The 20258-nt window shown below is 44.8% G+C and overlaps 2 protein-coding genes across 6 annotated transcripts in view; one reads left to right on the top strand and one right to left on the bottom strand.

Moving 5' to 3' along the window:
• Nucleotides 1-20258, top strand: part of LOC143359119 (uncharacterized protein F13E9.13, mitochondrial) — a 281397-nt gene that overhangs the window by 75863 nt on the left and 185276 nt on the right. The gene's annotated exons all lie outside the window — the stretch shown is intronic.
• The window catches only part of Dnc (phosphodiesterase dunce), a 385323-nt gene that overhangs the window by 235751 nt on the left and 129314 nt on the right, over nucleotides 1-20258 (bottom strand). The window contains exon 1 of one of the 5 annotated variants that reach the window (XM_076796812.1): nucleotides 10621-11455. The exons of the other annotated variants lie outside the window; for them this stretch is intronic. The gene's annotated coding sequence lies outside the window, so the exon portion shown is untranslated. Of the gene's footprint in view, nucleotides 1-10620; nucleotides 11456-20258 lie in introns of those variants that run through there. 5 annotated transcript variants of the gene reach the window in all.

Here is a 20258-nt window from a genome sequence, read left to right as displayed (position 1 = left end):
GCCGCCTAGGACTGTAAATACATTCGTCCTACAGTTTATTAGTCAAAGTCACAGCGGCTGTCGACGAGGTCCTACCATTCTTTGTACTATGTTCTTGGCCCCTCACGAGGTACACCCTGCGGTAGTGGGGATAATTCCGCGACACTTATCATGCAGACCACGGCGACATATATCGCGAATTCACTGGGTAGATACAGGAAGTTCGCGATATATGTCAACAACACGAGTCTTGATGTCGTTTATTCTCCAGGAGTCACTAGCTGTTCTTTGATCCGCGCCGAACGTAGAAAAGGACAGCGACGCTCGCCGCCTAGGACTGTAAATACATTCGTCCTATAGTTTATTAGTCAAAGTCACAGCGGCTGTCGACGAGGTCCTACTATTCTTTGTACTATGTTCCTGGCCCCTCACGAGGTACACCCTGCGGTGGTGGGGATAATTCCGCGCCATTTATTATGCAGACCTCGGCGACATATATCGCGAATTCACTGTATCGGGTGTAGAAATGGATCAGGAGTCGTACGTTCCTCTGCATTGCTATTCCCAGACCATATCCATCCATGTTCGCAGTCAGGTCGAGGGGCAGTTTTAGCATAATTTTAGCTCGACTTAGATTGCGTTAGCGTAGCTGCGGTTTCGAACACGTCGCCGGCGAACTGAACCGGAATCGGGTTACGGTCGCATCGGCTGATTTACGTGTCTGCGCATTCGCTATCGTTCATGCGAAGCGGAAGGGCTGTAGAAATGTTTAGAACGCGGCAAGGGTAGACCTGTATGGACAAGCAATCTTGTCCTGTTCGAAACAAACAAATATCTGTTATTAATCGCACGAGCAAATCCATAGTCTGATGTCGGCTGTATGGAATCGCGTTACCGATGTTCTGCGCTGTGTCGAACCGTGATACGCCTATTGTGACAGCGAAACGGTTATGCCCCTCCCGTCGTTTATCGATCAAACGGATACACTACTGTACGCCGGCTTTAAGGTTTCCAGGCCCTTGAAGGACGCCCTTTGTTTTCTTTTTCTTCGCCGAATCGACACGACACGTGACGGACGACGGAACAGGATGAGAGGACACCGGCTAACTCGATTTACTGCAATTTAGGAGGGAGGGACACGGGCGCAACTTTTATGGGTCTTCCGAGAGGGAACGGATGAATAGTTAACGCCGCCCCGGCGCGCACACACTCCGGAAAATACATTATAGTCTCGAAGACAGAAGATCCAAGGCTGACTCGCGAAGAGAGAAAGAGAGAGGGAGAGAGGGAGAGAGAGAGCTGTGCAAGTGTTACGCTGAATTGTTAATAAGTCTTTGATAGATCGCAGCGCTCGTACTAACAGGTAAACGCGAATCCGCTACGTGATGTTGACTTTCCGCACGTCCTCGGTACTCCAGTTTCGAGTGTTCCGCTATCCTTGTACTTCGAGCCTCCAGCGGTATTAACAATCCTTCAGTGTTAATTGTGTAACATTTCTTAGTACTGTACGAAATTATATTCAAAATATAAATTTATTAACGAAATGGTACCCGATCAAAAATTGACCAACTACAAATAGGGAAGTTTGACATTTTTTTACCGCGAAACTAGGACATCTGTCGTCACGGGACTTGCATGTATAGTTTCATTCGTCCGTCGACAATGAATTGAAATTTTTATACAACGAAAAAATCGAAATTAGGGTTGCTGCGGGCTACGCTGCGAGCCGATGCAAAAAATGGAGATATTCATACATTTCTCCTAATATTTCAAGATCTATCCGACCGATTGACTTGAGATTTGGTATGTACAGTCAGCATACACTTCGCTACAACTCTGTACCAGTCTTAAAAGACAAAATCGAGCATTAAGAAAATGGCGGCACGTTATGTGAAAAATGACAATTTTCCACTCGACTTTTAGACGAAAGAGTGTAACATCCGTAAAAAAAATTATTTTTTCAAAATTCCTGTGCCGTTCTTCAGCGAAAGGTGCGCTGCAGGTACACAAGAAATTTGAAGTCGATCGGCCGGCTAGATTTCGAGATACCACGCCTCGAATTCGACAGACACGTTACGGCCTAATTGGAGCCCAACAAAGACCTAGCCGACACCTGCCAGGATTCTAGCCAGGATTAGGCTAGGTCCTGGCCTAGATCTATGGAGAACCTTGGCAAGACCTAACCGCTGTCTAACGAAGACCTACCTCGGACCCAAATAAATCGGGAAAAAGTGGTTCAGCCGGCCAAAGTAAATATTTATTCAATTTCCCATCACGGAAGATGGAAACCCGTTTCAACAAAGAGCGAAACGAATGTTTCCGAGCCCGAAGAGGGCAAGGACGATCGAACAAGGATGACTGGGCACCGCGTAAAAATTCCGTTCAAGTGGCCGGCGGAATATATTCGGGACGGATAGACGGGGAACAGTTGAATTGAAAAGCGTGGGAATCTCAAAGGCGGCTTCTGTGAGAGCAGAATTTCGCTGCAAGTTAATAGAGCTGTCCCATTGTCGGAACCACGTCGATACATGCCAATAAACGTTCGTCTATCCGGAAAAAAACATTTGCCACTGGGGTGGGAGTGGGGGGGGGCGGGGCGGGGTCAGCTTTGCGCATCAAAGAGGCCGCCGGACTTCGGCCGTTCTGAAACAACGTTCGGATTTTCGATGCAGAGTGCTCGGACGCGCAGGGCGGAGGGCGCACGTAAAAATATCTACTTTGTCGCGCGGAGAAGTTTCCCGGCCGATACAGTGCCAACGCGAACTTAAAGTCCATAGTTCAGGGCCGGGGGAACGGTAGAATCGATTGAAAACATAATACGCAACGGCAGAAAGTTGTGACCGATACGTGTCCGGCTGCGCGTCCAGTCGAGCCGATCGCGTAACGCGATTATCTGTGCAAACGATCGCGGACAAACGACGACAAACACCCGGCAAACATTGTCAAATGACCGTTCCGTTCAACTATAGCTGTCGAGATTCGTCGGGCAGATCGCAGTTTTGACACCGCTATTGCGATTCGTCAAAACCGTGACAACGTTTGCTGCAGCGGTTGTTTCGACGTGAACAAATTTCTACGCCATCTTCGAACGTCGATGGACAGCTCCTGAAAATTTTATATCGGCACCAGTATCCTGGTCGTTGTAAAAAATTCCCTGGTACCGATGTGCGAAAACTGTTTTCTGGAATTTACGTTCGTCGAACTAGCGGTCGTAACATCTCAGGATCTACCCGACCCATTGACTTAAAATTTGGTGCACACGTTCAACACACATTTTGCTGCAGCTTGCATGAGGATTTATTTCGGAAAATAAAGAATTGTAAAAATGGCGACATTTTCAGCGCAAAATGTCGATTTCTCACCCTATTCTTGCAATCTTCGCTGTAAAATGGCAAGCAACGATTGTTTTGGCTTTGAACTTGAACCAGTCGACGCGATGAGTGTACTGAAAGTACACGCAAAGTTTAAACTCAATCGGCCCGGTATCTCCAGAGATACCGAGGCAGCCATCCGTACACTTCCCATTTTCGACCTCTTCACTAAATCCCTTACACCACCCTCAATTCTTCTTCTATCGCCACCGAAAAATTCGTGGACATTCTCGAGATACGTCTTCAAACGTGTACCAAGGTCCCACGCCAAAATCTTTCTCAGCTCCGACGTAAGAAAATCGCAAATTGTCCTAAGGCAAGAGGAGAGTGTCCCCCAAGTAGAATGAGAAGGTGTGTCGACAGACGTGGCAAAGTAGCAGCCTGAGAGAAAGAAATTTTTACAGAGTAATTTTCTGTGGCATTTACGGAAACGTTACGCTTCGGAAATCCCGAGACATCTTAAAGCAACCGAAACCCCGCGGCAGCAACACGATCCCGCATTAGACGCGCGTAGAGCCCGCAAACGTCAACAATGGGTGAAAAGTTGTCTGATGGAAAGTTCACAGAGCGACTTCCTTTGACATGGAAATCCCCAGGCGACGCATCCGAAGACCCGTAACTAAGGTACAGCCCTGTCAAAAACACGGAGTCGACGTTGCACACGCGACGCCTGTACGAGAACACCATCTTCACAAGCGATTTAGAAGTTCTGACGCAATTTGCGAATTTCTGTCTGCACATTAAGGGGCTATTCTACTCCGTTATATAAGCCAATAAATTAGGCTGACTGTAGGAATTTTCTATCGCGAAACCATTCCGGCAGACGGCGCAAATTTTTTCCCGGAGGAAACGCGAAAATTAAATTTTTTATCGCTGAAGAAGTACCGTGGAAAAATGGAAAAGAGGACATTAAAGATGTATTATCTCGGGATGTACCGGAGCGATTGTCTTCAAACTTGGCACGCACATTCGGTACACCCTCCACTGTGAATGCTAAAATTTGCAAAAAGGAGAATGAAAAATTTGTGAAAATTTCGGCGTTTTCAAAATTTTATGGCGATTTTTCGACCTTTTTTTACGTTTTTTCGCCAAAACGCGGAAACGAAAAATTATTTTGGTAAAACTGTGGTGCTGTGTCGAAGCAAAGGGTATATTTCAGGTGTACGGAAAATTTGAACTCACTCAGTCAACTGGATCCCGAGCTATCAAACTTCGAATTGCTGCTAGTTCGCCAGTTTTCGTGGTCAGGATATACGGTTCTGGCGAGGAAGCGTATTCTTCAGGAAAATGCGAGGGAGAAGTTCAAGTTTTTGCGACGTCTGACCTGAAATACCGTTCCAGCAGCAAATGTTGCCGGAGCTCGGTCTTCATGGGTGAAAGATGGGAAGACAGGTCTCGGCGTTGTCGCGCGATTACCCGAGGAACATCGGACAGCGACATCTTGGAAAAAGGAGGTCCGCCGAGCGATCTGTCTCGATGGACGTCGAGATTTGTCTCGCGAGAGACGGAGGCTGGGTTCACGGAAGACACGCAGCCCGTTGACAGACAGTTTCGATCGGACCGGCAAACAACCGTTCGAACACGGCCGAGGAAAACGCTTTTAACAGTTTGCTGGGGAAAATGCTCGACCCCTTAAATCACGGCCGAGTGTCCAATCAGTTTAACCGGCAGTCGTTTGGGAATACTTCCCGGCGGTGTCGAAGGCTGGCTTAATGATCGATCGGATCACGGTGGTCCGCATCGATCCTGCCGTCGCGCGATCCATCAACACACGGCGCCGAAACGGCGACGGTGAAATACACTGACGCGCGATTCCTTTTATCGGTCTAATGCTGCCCCGGTAATAGACTTTTAATGATGTTTGGAGATAGTTAAGAATTGTTTGATTCTCCTCCGGGTACACTCTCTGTAATTGAAATTGATTTTCTGATTCCGCGCCCGACCGTCACGCTTCGGCCTCTGAATCCGACGGAATCGGAGTAAGTGTCGAGAAAAAGTCCTCGGCTTTTACTCGCCGTGAAACGGTTCCGATAAATACATTTTTTCAGAGGAAAATTCGGAAAATCACTGCGAAACATGAGTCACGCTTTCCTTTCGTTAGAGCTGACCTGAATTAGACGTGACTCGGATTTCACTAGAATTAGAACTTGTCGAGGTCTGTGCTGAATTAATTCCTGGGTAGGTCTAACCTGAATTAGGCTTGTAGTACAACTGACCTGAATTAGGTTCAAATCATATTTGACCTGAATTGAACTCGAATTGTGTCTGACTTGAGTTAGACTTGAGTGAGGTTTAACCTCACTCACAACTCAACTAGGACTAAGTAGAATTAACCTCGAGTTGAATTTGCCCTGAATTAGAAGTCTGACTTAAATTTACTAAGACGCGACCTGAATTAGACTTGAGTGAGGTCTGACTTGAATTAGACATGACTTGGATTTGACTAGAATTAGAACCAGTCGAGGTCTGTGCTGAATTAATTCCTGGGTAGGTCTAACCTGAATTAGGCTTGTAGTACATCTGACCTGAATTAGGTTCAAATCATACTTGACCTGAATTGAACTCGAATTGTGTCTGACTTGAGTTAGACTTGAGTGAGGTTTAACCTCAGTCACAGCTCAACTAGCTCAACGAGTCTGACTCAAATTTACTAAGACGTCACCTGAATTAGACTTGAGCGAGGTCTGACCTGAATTAGTCTCGAGCTCGATTTGATTGGAATTAGGACTTGCCTAGATCAGTCCTAAATTAGATCCTACCCAAGCCTAACCTGAATTGTATCCAGGGATAGTCTGAATCAGTCCTGACTTAAATCTGACCTGAATTAGGCTTGACTTGCGTCAGTGGCCTGACTTAAACCTGAGTTAGGTGCCACCTGAATTAGCACTGACTCTGGTCTGAGCGATGTCTGAATAAAATATGACTAATTCAGATACGAACTAGTCTGGAGTGTAGTACTATACCTGATCTAATTGAGTTAGGTTCAATGTAAGTTTTTCCATACCCAGATCTGACTTGAATTAGTCTTTCGCGCGATTTGATGGCAACTAGGTCTTGCCTAGATCAGTCCTGAATTAGATCCTACCCAAGCCTAACCTGAATTGTATTTAATCCAGGAATGATCTGAATCAATCCTGACTTAAATCTGACCTGAATTAGGCTTGAGTTGCGTCAGTGACCCGACTTAAACCTGAGTTAGGTGCCACCTGAATTAGCACTGACTCTGGTCTGAGCGATGTCCGAATAAAATCGGACTAATTGAGGTACGAATTAGTCTGGAGTGTAGTACTATACCTGATCTAATTGAGTTAGGTGCAATTTAAGTTTTTCCATGCCCAGGTCTGACCTGAATTAGTCCCAGTTTGGGTCTCGCGTCTACTATAACTGCAAGTTACGGCTCGCCTACAAGAATCCACGTGCTTATACCAACATTGTGCATCACTGTACGTCACACACAACATGTAGCAACGCAAAATAGATACTTGAGGAAAGAACGCAAGGTTGCATAACGAATCGAGAGCTAACGAGAGTCGCGAACTCACGTTTTTCTAATTTAGTTCGATCCTCCATCTACGCCAAGGAGTTATGCAAGTCGCGAGCGTCTTGGTGGGCACAGGAGCAAGTGGCAACGTGATTTCCGGTGATCCACGGGACCGTTTTGAACCGGTGACTGTCCGCGGAGCGTGTTTCGTACGAATACACGCACGCGCGGGCCGAGTAATGCGGAAAACGTAAACGTTCAAGGACGAGTGCATGGTGTCCCGTTGTAAGGCCCGACACGGCCGCCGAGTCTCGCTTCCCACCGAACGAAGAATCGTTTATTTTTGCCGCGCGACGCGAGTTCATTGAAACCCGTGCGGACGCACGCTTGCTAAAATTTTCAGCAAACAAAACGAAACCGAGCCACGAAAATAGAGGACGGGAATTTTCGTTAATACGGCTCGCCGTGGGGATCCCCTTAAAATATCATCGTCCAAATACCGTTCATACTATCCCCAAATTAACAGAGAAATTTTTACTTTGCTCACTGCTACATTTTTGTTCCAAAGTAGATTGACCCCTCAGTAGTCAGACACAAACTTTGGTCGGAGTTAATAAAATTTCTGTTGAACTAGTAAAATTCCAAATTTGGCACAGACACACGTTCAGTACACCCTTCGCTAGAGCCATCATCAGGATTTTTAAAAAAAAATTAAGAACTTTAAAAATGGCGACATTTTTAGAGCAAAATGCCGATTTCTTCTACATATTTTTACATTTTTCGTTGTAAAATTGCAACGACCGATTGTTTCGACTTGAAATTTCTATCAGTCACAGCGAACAGTATACTGAACGTGCCCACAAAGTTTTAATACAATCGACCGAGTACATCTCGACATATTTTATCGAGAACTCGACCTAATAGCTCGTCACGCACACAATTGTAGTTCGTCGTGTTTCGAAAAAGTCTATAGTGATTTCGAGACTTCGTTCCGCTGCTCGAAAATTGAATTTCAAGCGTTGCACTACGAGTAATTAGAATAAATTTCATCACGCTTTGATCAGTGTTTAAAGTTCCTGATAATCTAAACAAAGCGTGCTGCACTATGTCGGGCAAATTGCTAGAGGCTACACATACAGTGTTGAAATTCATGTTTGAGAGTCCTCCACTACCATAATTAAATGCGTGCAGAAATTTATGCAATATTTTCATCACACACACACACACACTCTGCATATTAAACGTAATATAACAATTCTATAAAATCCTCACACAACGATTTTATCACTTTATTTTCCATTGGATGTAAATCTTTTTTTTTTGCACTGTATCATTACGATGCTCAACGTGCCGTCTAAAACCACCGTTATTACTATTATTATAAATGCATAAACATCTGCCGTCTAGTAATCGTCCAATCACTCGTTAATTGACTGCTGTACACACGACCTGTCATTAGCATAAAGGACCAGACCGAGGAATAAATTACTATTGCTAATCTGTCTGTTGAGATTATTCCAAATCGCTATGGACGTGGTAGAATTTTGCAAATATTAATATTAAAATATTTCGAGCAGCTCTCCATAGAAATTACAACCAATTCATATCTACAGAATTAAACAAAAATTAATATTAAAATATTTCGAGGACCCCTCCATAGAAATTACACCGAATCACATGGCACGGGCGAATTTTTAAAGAAATTAATATAAAAATATTTCGAGGACCTATGGCGTTTGTTTATGGGGCAAGACTGGTTCGCATAAATCAACCTGTGGCACCGGAAGTCCGGATAACGCTCGACGAGGAGACTTCCGCGATAAGCCGTGTAACTGCGAGAAATCCGGCGAAAAGTTTTCGCGAGACCGCAACAGGAATACTTCGCTGGCTGGTGCAATAATAACCGCAGGAACGGGGTTAATAATTAATTACTTCCATTTTCTGGTGAACGGACTTCGCTCCGCCGGATTATTCTGCACACCAAGCACTAAGAGTGCGAGAAAGACAGAGAGAGAGAGAGAGAGAGAGAGAGAGAGAGAGAGAGAGAGAGAGATAGAGTGGAGATCGATACGAGATAAAGCGAGAGAGACGGTCATCTTCTCAAGATGGTACACACGTTTCCATTATTCAATTCGTTTGCGTCCAGCCTCGTAAAAAAAGCTTTGTCGTAAACCATTGTTCATCCTCCGTCTAAGACTACCTGCGAATTATGGCTGAAACCTAGCTGTTCCATATGTCACGTAGCACTGATACTCTTCGACGTTTTTTAAACCTAGTCGGTTTTCTATACATAACAATGCCAGTAAGATTATTTTTATGACCAGCGGCCGCGCCAGACACTTCGCATAATTGTTTGAAATTGTTTGACAATGTTGCAACGATTCGTTAATTACTGTGTCAGCAATTGGAGGTTTGTATGTGTGCAAATTTACAATTACTTGGTTTGAGCAACCGTCAATGTTTCGTTAATGATATTTCAGAAACAAATTAATCAATTTATTTCGCAGACACAATTAAAAATCGACATTTCAGAAATTTGTACCAATCAAAAAAGGAACGAACTTCTTAACAAAGTCTCCCCAAACACTGTGATTTTTTAATTTCTTCCTAGTTTGTTATTTGTTCTACGTCTGTCGACACCTATACCTACTTAGATTAACAATCTTTTTTTGGCCCAGAAAACATAGTATTTCACTTGCCACGCGCACGAAAAATTGATTCCAGGCGCGCTGTCAAAATCGTCAGAATTTCGATTACAGAACAAATTTAAACGAGCTCCCCAAATATCGACGACTAAGTCCTCAAAATTTGAAATTCATACCACTATGCCACCCGGCTGAAAGAAATTTTCAAAAATCGACGTTTTCACACCGCCACACCAAATAGACTCAACCAGAAGGTACTCTGGTCTCGAAATCCGAAAAGTTGTACATTTAAAAAAAAAATTCTTTTAAAAAACAAAATTCCAACCGTACGTCTACGTTCGCAAAATGGCCGAAGATACAGCGATTTGACAACAACGTATTCTGCATACACATTGCCCGAAACCGTGTATTCTAGAAACTACATTTTCCATATTAGCGGCCATGATATCTCAAGATCTACCCCCCACCCCGCCCGCCCGATCGACTTCAAATTTGGCACAGACGTTCAGCACACACTTCGCCACAATTAGCATCAAGATTTACCGCGACAAATGAAAAACGAAAGGAACGGCGACATTTTCAGCAAAAGTATCGATTCGTCGCCCAGACCCCAAATTTTTCGCTGAAGAATGGAAAACAACAACTTTGTTGACTTAAAACTGCTAGCAGCTGTCGCGACAAGTGTACCGAAGGTACACACACAGTTCGAGCTGAATCGGTGCAATATCTCCGGAGATACCAAGTCGCCCATGGGTTCTTTCGCAGTTTCTACGTTTTCACAAAACCGTTCACACCGACCTCAATTCTGACTGTATCCCGCCGAAAAAATTCACGAACACTCTCCAAACACATCTTCAAACACACGCTAAGGTCCCATGCCGATACCTCCCCTAGTTTCCCAGCAAAAAAATCGCAAAGTCTCCGTAGGACCGCTGCGGGCCGGAGTACCCTTTAAGTAGAATGAGAAAGTGTGTCGACAGACAAGCGTACAGTCGAATGGTCTCGTTATTTCGGTGTGCCGTCGGTAAACCGTTCCGGTGCCGTCGTTTTCGTTTTAATGATCTCGCGTAATCCGGTACCCGAAAGCGAAGTGTCTGGCGCGCGCGACGTCGTTATCCGAATGGGACGTAATTTTCGCACTCACGTGATCCGGGACTGGTTCCTTCGTCGCTAATTAGACGGGGACGGGAGCATCGGGCCTGGCGGGTTCACTGGCGGGCTTCGGCGAAGGGCTGGCTGCGAGAGGTTGCAGCAGTTCACACACACACACGCACGCACAAAGGCAGAGACAGACAGCGAAGGAGAGTGACAGATAGAGAAAGAAAGGAAGCCAGAGAGAGAGAGAGAGAGAGAGATGCACAAACACACAGTCACGGGGTCTCACACGCGATTCGCGGGGAAAGAAAGCAGAGGCATCGAGGGTGAGACGAACGTGTCTGGCAGCCGGAGGGTAGCTGCCGGGATACGCGGGTATCGAGCGGGACCCGGTACGCGGAGCATGGTCTCACTTCCGGGTGGCGGACATATCACTTCCGGGACGGTTTTTCGGCTACCCTGTTTCTCGGATCGGCGCACAGAGAAAGCCGAGGTTGGATGATCGTGCGACGCGTGCATCAGCCGGCGCTGTACACGACTGACTAGCTAGACCGTGCTCGCGGCCAGACCCCGCTCCTGCGAGAGTAGAGCGCGCGAGAGAGAGAGAGAGAGAAAGAGAGTGAGAGAGAGAGCAAGAATGATAGTGAGAGGGGAAAGGGAGATCGACGAATGAACGGGCAGCCCGCCGCCGTCGCCGATTTCACGGCAGAACGCCGCGAGAAGCGCCAACGGCCGCCACAGGATGAATGAAACGAGAAGCACACGTCCTTCGGGGCGCGTGCGTTTTCCTCCTGGCCTCTGGCTGAGGTGCTGAGGTGTTCGGCCACCGCACCGGCGAGGACCAGCCAGCACCGCGCGACGGACACGATCGACGACCAACGAGGTCCACCAGCCCGCCGAGCAGGCACCGAAACTACCCGCGCTGCGGCGCTGCTGGCTCGCGACGGGTCGCCACGAACCACGCCGACCGGCCACGGAAACGCACGAGGCCTAGGCGCGACGAGGGCCGATCACCAGCCGCGCCAACCGGGTACCTTCAACCCTTAACCATGCGGACCGAGGGGAGACTGCCACGGACGCCATGGATCGCGAGTGCAACGGTTCTGTGGTTTTGTGAATGAAACCGGAGCTGTCACGCCATTGTCTCGCTGTCTCCCGTTCTTTGAACTGTTCCTGTTCCGCAGGCTGAGGTTGTGTTGTTCACGGATGAACTGAACGAGTCTCCACCGTAGTCCGTTTCGCCGAAATTAATTAGTAATGAGACAGTCCAGTTTTCGGAGGATTCAGTGACCCATGGGGTCTTCCTATCTTCGCGAGGCTGCACTTCGGAATTTTTTTTTCAGAAACTAGTTGACGTAAGGTAATAAAATTTTATATGCTTGTTTATATATGACTGGGTTAGGTTCGGGAATTTTTGTACGTCAGTATCTTCGAGACTTTAGCAATTATCCATTAAACAGTACCAGCTTTGGCGTAACATTCCACAGACTTTGAGATACATAGGAATTTTTTATGCAAAAACTGCATAATATACGGAAATGAAACTATGCATGCTTGTTTATATATGCCTGAACTATCTTCAAGAATTTTTGTACGTCAGTATCTTCGAGACTTTAGCAATTGTCCATCAAAGAGTACCAGCTTTAGCGTAACATTCCACAGACTTCGAGATACATAGGAATTTTTTATGCAAAAACTGCATAACACACGGAAATGAAACTGTGCATGCTTGTTTACATATGTCTGAACTATGTTCGAAAATTTTTGTACGTCAGTATTTTCGAGACTTTAGCAATTATCCATTAAACAGTACCAGCTTTGGCGTAATATTCCACAGACTTTGAGATACATAGGAATTTTTTATGCAAAAACTGAATACCGTACGGAAATGAAACTATGCATGCTTGTTTACATATGTCTGAACTATGTTCAGGAATTTTTGTACACCGGTACAATTGGAATTCCGGTAATTATGCAGCGAGGATTGTCGGCATCTGTATCAACGAGCGGAATGTTCGGAAAATGTCAGGTATTATTAAAACATTACGTGTGATCGTTCTGCGACAATAACCATAACATTTTACGAGCGGTACATTGTGAGAAATGAAGACATTCGCGTATTTGTAATGTTTCAGCGTGTGGACCGTCGTTTATGGTTCTCGGTGTTCATCTTCATTCAACGAGGACAAGATCAACGCGTAATGAAAAACACGTGAGTGTAATGCCTCGAGGCATTCCTTACGATCCAATAATTGGCATCACACATTTATCATCTACTATACTGCTGTTACGTCAACAGAAATATATCATTGGAACGAAGTAACAGTAGGTTGTGTACGCAGTTAGGAAACGATACTGGAAAAATAATATTCTCAGAAAAATGCAAAACACGGAAGGTTTTATGAGAACGTAAATGTCAAATTTTTAATTGCGTATGCTGTTTCAATATTGATTTAAAATATTATGAACTTGACGTCGCCAGGAATCTTCGAACTTTCGAAAATATATAATATTCAGAAAATCACGTGCAATAACGAATATTAAAATATAGCAAACTGTGAACGATATTTGAAATTCGAAATAACAATTCTCGTAAACATGGCCATTGCAAATATCGAAAGACAACGTAGAAACTGTGTGTTTTTGTCGTCACTGGGTCGCATATATTTCCATACAGATCAAGCGGACTCGACGCTAAGACATTTAAATACGTATAAACAAATTATGCAAAGCAGGCATTAGGCGACTTTACAAGGTGTTCCACCGGAACCATTTCAAATATTTCGTTTTCTTCGGATACTACAAAAAGGGGTAAAAAATAAACCTGATACTCTGCGAATATACAAAAAAAAAAAATATTTGAAGTACTTATAGTGATCGGATTTAAATAAAACCAACGGTAATCGATTGAACAGAGCTTGAAGCTCCAGAAAAAAATAAATAGGGTCACAAAGTCGATTTTTTGAACCGTAGAGGGGTTACGTAAAAATTTGGTGAGGTAGCTTGACTATTTACAAATAAATATTTGAAGTACTTATAGTGATCGGATTTAAATAAAACCAACGACAATCGCTTCAACAGAGCATGAAGTACCAGAAAAAAAAATAAATAGGGTCACAAAGTCGATTTTTTGAACCGTAGAGGGGTTACGTAAAAATTTGGTGAGGTAGCTTGACTATTTACAAAAAAATATTTAGAGCACTTCTAATACTTGTATCGGAATAAAACCAACGCCATTCTATTCTTCGGACACTATAGTAACAGAAAAAAAAAATTAATCAAATCAGAGACTCGACGTTTCGACCCGGAGAAGCGACCCCACTGAACTGGATGTAACAACCCGTGCATTGTTTTCAGATCTCGCTTATGAACACTGGTTATTCGTCGGGCCGGTGCGGCAGAGGTAATTAAATTATGCTCGTTACACTGAACGCAGTGACCAATCGATCTTCCAGCGAGATACTCGCCGGCGAACGGAACAATGTCGCGAATTGAATCGCGACGACGGCGACGGCGGCGGCGACGTCGCAAGAAAATTTATATTAAGGGAGATAACAATGGCGGCCGGGGACACAATGCGACAATCTCCCGGCCCCATTCAGTTAGAGTCCGCGTGTCTCGCGGGAGCACCGGGAGGAAAAAAGCTTGTCGGGTAAGTAGATTTCAATTCCCGGCCGATACTTTTTCAGTTCGCGACGAAACTTCCGTTCCTAGCCCCGGGAGCTCTTGCGCCGAGAAAAGGTTCGAACACTTCCCCGCGAATCGGAAGCGAGCGTTCCCGGATATTCCCGCGATTTTTCCCCTTATTCCCGGAGAGATTTCCTTCGGCCATTCTGCTGTCCATCAACGCGGCAATATGGCGCCATTGTAAAAATCTCGACGGGAATGTTTCGCGTAAATAGAATGTGGCTTATCTCCCTCCAATATTTGGTCACGTACTGCGATACCCCGGAGACAAAACGATACCACCATCTTTTATCATTTTTAGTGAAAATCACTTTTGCCAAAAACTAGTATTATCTCTCCATGACGGGGTGGCATTTTCCTACCTTGTCCCTCGGTTCGACGGCACTTCGGAATTTTTTTTGGACAAACTGTACGAGATTAAATTATGAAACTTTACAGGTTTGTTTACGCATAGTTGAGTTATGTATATAAATTTTTGTACGACGATGTCATCAAAACTTTGGTAGTTATAGAACAAATAATATCTAGTTTAAGGTAACATTGCCCAGGCATGGTCGGTCGTAGGAATTTTTCCCACAGGCACTAGACAATGCACGAGGATGAAACTGTGTGTGCTCGTTTATGTATGTTTGAGCTATGTTCACGAATTTTTGTGGATCGATATCGTCGAAATCCACGTCGCAAGGGGCTGCTTAATTTCCTTCCACGGGAGCTCGAATCAAGATTCGCCCGTGCGATTTAACTCGCGAATTACGATTTCTGATATCGTGGGAACCGATTAAGCTGTTACGTTGACGAAGATTGATCGAGGAAATTTCTATCTGATCTCTTCTCTGCTGCACGTCCGACCGACGTATAATGGAAAATCGTTGTTCTTGTTCGGGTAATTGAAACGCTGGCCGTTGAAGTCCGCAGTGGCAGATTTCCGGGGAATTTCTTCGGGAATTTCGAAAATATCTGAAAAATAATCGCGAGAAAAATTGCTCGGGGCGAAAAAAAAGGGGTTGGCATAAATGTGCCTGCGGCCTGAATCCCGAAGGAATGGATTCATTCTGGTCGGGATTCGTGGCCGGGAGTACGTGAATCAAGAGGAGAAACGTCCTACCGTGTAATTCTACTTAATGGCAATCGGAACCGCGATGGTTCTAGCCCGTGGCGACGCAATTAAAATTCATTTTAACGATAATGCATTCACATTCAACCGGGGGCCGGACTAAGTTTGCCCATCTGCTTTCGTGTAACTGCCGTGGCTCTCGACCGCCAGGATAAAAGACCGAAAATTTCTCGAGCTATCTAATGCATAAATTACTGTACTATCTACCGGGAACAGGTTCTCGAAACCCCAGGAGCCAAATATGAACGACGCGACGTGTGGCCCCGGTTGTCGTCACAGAACACGATCCAACGAAGCTTCGTTGTATTTTCGAAAATTTAAAACCAACACTGTCGTCGACGCTTGAAAAATTCTAACGTAATACAATCTATTGCATGGCACGACTTACCAAAAATATTGGGGGATTTTAGTTTCATAAGATTACAAGTCATATGTTTGCATTTTTATTATACGAAAATAGATTTCAAAATGGTTCGAATGATTTAATTGAACAAAAATTATATTTCGCTGCCGCGGAGAACGCGAACGCAACTATTGGGCTGACACCGTATGCCGCGTGTGCGTAATGCAATTAATACGGTGCAGACATTTAATCCTATTGAGCAGTAACGCACGAAAGGCGTCGCGTCGGTCCTCGGCAGGTCTCGGTGACATAAATTCCCCGCTGACAATATTTGCATCTGTGGCAACAAGTTCAATATTCGCGCCTTCGTCCGCGCACAATTAGCAAGTGTCGTTGTGCAAGTGTGTTTCGTCACACTGTTCCGCAAATTGTGGAAACGCAACAATTTCACTTGCAGGAACAATGTGCTCTTGTAATGCAATTTTCTGTATCTCATGTCTAATCTTTCCTTGCTCAAATTTGTAATAATGTCAGAAGTCTCAGTAAATTATTCATGACCGCCGTCAGCGGTCAGTGACAACGTTTAGGTCACAAGCTTCACACTGGGTCACGAGAAAGTTAAACATTTCCACATGACCCGTCTTCGGTGACCTGTTTATCACCGAACTCAAGCCTAATCTGCGGTCAGTGACCCACTAATGATCCGCATGACCAGACCTAATTCACAGGCTAACAAAACACAATGGTCAGACCTAACTTCAATTCCTCCAGGCCTGATTCATGGTCAGTGACCCATTGATGACCAAGCTCAAGACTAATCAGGAGCTAACCCATGGTCAGTGACCCATTGATGACCAAGTTCAGGTCTAATCATGAGGTAACACATGGTCATTGACCCATTGATGACCAAGCTCAACTCTACTCAGGAGCTAACCCATGGTCAGTGACCCATTGATGATCGAACTCAAACCTAACCAAGACATAACCGACGGTCAGTGACCTGTCTAGATTAGGTTCAATCGACGGTACACTATTTTGCATGCTGTCGCCTCTCTATAATTTCGTCGCCAGCATTTCAGAGTCGCACATGCAGCAACAGCATCATTGACGACCACCAATGGGCCGCACATGATTCCGAATAACTCATCTACGGTTGGTTGCAGTCGACACGTGATTCCTGGCGCGCCGGTAGTGCCATAAACCTGTCGACCGAGGAATCGTTTATGCGACGAGATCAACAACGATGAATGGGGCTTGCCAATAATCATGTCAGTGATCACTTACAGGTATTGCTCGGCGTGTGTGCGTCGCTATAAAAATCAAGTTCCTTCAAGGCCTGCGGACACGGTGAAGAATGAGGCTGCAATCAATCTTCCGCAAGAGCAAAACCACCGTTGGGACTTTGTCCTGGCGACTCTGTCTCTCTCTCTCTCTCTCTCTCTCTCTCTCTCTCTCTCTCTCTCTCTCACTTGCTATCTCTCTGTATGTCTTTGCAAGGGACCCAGCGGAGAAATGCTTACATCCGCCCACGCAGAATTCGTTCGAGAAGTAACCGGCAGCGTTTGGAACGATAATCCGGCACGGTGCGCCGCGCAATTATTATCGCGGCGTGAGAATAATTATTTTCGGAATTCGAGGCAGCCGCGCGAGATATCTGGGAAAGTCTAGCGCGCTCCCCGGGATCGGACGGTGTAACATTTAATTGCATAACGCGTTAGTTACGGCCGGGAGACGTAATTCATACCCCGCGCTGTCTGCGCCGTTGTAACTCGCAGCGTTAATTAAACGCTTCTGACGCGGCGCGACTCGCGAACGCGCACGCTCCGCGGAAATGTTTGCAAATGCAATTTCGGTCGCTTTTAACGAACCGGCGGAATTATTTAACGCGGCTTCGAGGCTCTCAGAAATTCGTATTGTTAGCGTTCGCCGCGTTCCCCGCTGTTTTATTTCAGCACAGTAGCTTTGTAAAAACATCCATGCCGCGGAATCTGATTTAACGGGCAAACGCTGCGAGCTCGGGTGAGTGGGGTTAACACGCTGTTGCACCAAATGGTATCGCCGATGGGTCATTCGATAGCCTATTGCGACTGTATATTTTACTCCAAATTGCAACCCCTTATCTCCGCCAGAGGGAGAGTTACAATGAAAATTCGGAAAATCAGAATTTTATTTTTTCCATTGCCAATTCGTCCCCAAAAATTTTGACAAAATCTGGACACATTACTGACATCGATACACAGATTGGTGAATTTTTTCAGATTTTTAACTTCACAATCTTGGCCGCAAGAAATGTTTGAATATGCAGATTTCAGAGTGAAATTTTTAAGTCATGGCAATTTTATTTTCATGGGAAGATTGTGGATCGATAATGAATTACAAGAGGGAATTTGAGATGATGTTTTTCAAGGTCCTAAACTATGCCCAGAATAATTTCTTCTTCTTTTTTGTCGTATATTTTATTAAAATGTTAAATTGTATGAAATTGTGGTTTCTCTTGAAACTAACGAATGTTTGGTTTCTGGCTCGGTTGAGCGTGATTGAAACATCATCAATCGTTAAATAATTGGCAGAAGTTTCGCTTACCGCCCGAGGAGCCTGCCGCGAAATTTCGAATGTAAATGAACGTAGAACCGTTGATTACAATTTGAAATTACAATCCAGCGGAACGCGAAAAAGGAGCGTGCCGAAACTACACCTGCGTTCCGCATTATTAATCATGTTGGTTCGCAGCATCCCTCGATCATGAAATGTATAACCGGCAAAACTCCGAAACGAACCACAATTACATATTACACACAGTCACGACCGATTACATTTCACGGCGTTACAGCGATGTTAGGTAAATGTCATTAATACTGCGATTTTCCTGGCAATTATCTTCCCATCGATTACCCAGCGGGTTTACATATTTCGATTTAATTACCCGAACCATTGCGTTACACTCGACGCGGTCGGATTTGCTCCGCCATGTAAATTTAAGCAGATCGGGCCGATTCGAAGTGCACTCGAACACGCAGCAATTATTCCGCGCAATTTTAATTACAGAGGGAGCCACTTACGCTCCCATTCATGAGTCATCCGGTTGATTTAATCAAAACTCCAGATACCGCTGCAATTACACCACACGTAATTTAACAATTCTTTTATTTAATCTCTCCCTGCCTCTGTTGCGGAACTAAAAGTACTGGCAACTTCATGAATTTTTTTTTACGCAACAGGTGAAAGGATCATTATGAAAAAAATACTGGCACGTTCCTAGACCTTTACTTAGACACGAAAAAATATTTGTTTCACCAAAATTGCAGGGTCAGGCACTTGAAACAATTTCGAAAGAGAATCTCGAATCGTACAAATGTTAGCGAGGTGAAAATAATTTTTGTAAATACAAGAAGTGAAAGGATTATTATTAAAAAAGGCATATTCCTCAATCCTTAATTACACAGGAAAAAATTTTGTTTACCAAAAATTATGAAGGTAAACTTCGGCAAAAATTCGTAAATAACTCGGAGTATTAATTTTCCGAAAATCGGTTTGGTGTCGTGCCAAGATCATTCGTCTTTCTAAATTGATTCGAGATCATTCGTTTCGACTCTGGTCGATCTGTTCGAATGTAGAAAATCATGTCGGCGATCAATTATCCGCAGAGTGAATTTCTCGCTGCACCTGACGTTGCAGGAAGGGACGGCGATGCAAAGACGGGTCCGGCTGAATCTCGCGTGTGGAGGTTTGCAATTTTTCAGAACTGGCATCGTCGAGATTGAACATCATCCCCTCGGAAATAGATTTTTCAACGGGGAACGATTTTTATTCAGGAGCTGGGAAGATCGGGGGGCGATCGTCCGTTCACGGGAGATTATTATTTCCGCAATCTTCGGCCGTTTCCGAATTTCCTCGTGATTTTCCGTCAGGGCCGTGCAAAATCGACGCCGGCTAGGCTCCGCGTGCCGGAAAACCGACAAACAAGATGACCGCGGATTTTCACGATTGGCGTCACTTCGACGCAATAACTCGAGCGGCCACGAGTCGCTACATATTTGCAAAGCGGCGCGCACCGACCTGCCTCATCCCTCTGGCGACACACGACCGGATAAGTTATATTTATATTTGCCGCCGCGCGGTGGATATATCGACGAAACACTCTTTTTATTTCCGGTTCGTTAAATCCCGACGGAAAATAGAATCTCCGACGGAGAGCTCCCGGCAAAATTTAAACAAGTAACCGGCTCCTCTTTTTGCTGATTTCTGACGCCCGAGGGTGAAAACATCCCCCGCATACTGATATACTGGAAATCATAATGAAGATAAAAAGCTGCAATAAAAATTTCGACACGTTGTAAAAGTCCTTGCAACGTTTCTATCGAATTTGGTAGAATTAACGCAGGACGTGTAAAACAATTGTAGACTGTGTTGTTTTCCGTGCAATCGCGAATTTTATGTGACGTTTTTATCGTACCAAATAGGATTAACGCGGCAGATACGCACACAGAGACGCGATAACAATTTCATTATCCGTGTGAAATTTCATAGGAACTTATTTCATTAA

This window comes from Halictus rubicundus, chromosome 11, assembly GCF_050948215.1.
Source record: "Halictus rubicundus isolate RS-2024b chromosome 11, iyHalRubi1_principal, whole genome shotgun sequence".
NCBI classification, from domain to species: Eukaryota; Metazoa; Arthropoda; class Insecta; order Hymenoptera; family Halictidae; genus Halictus; species Halictus rubicundus.
Note: the sequence above shows the minus strand (reverse complement) of the source record. Positions and strands in the feature narration are given on the sequence as shown.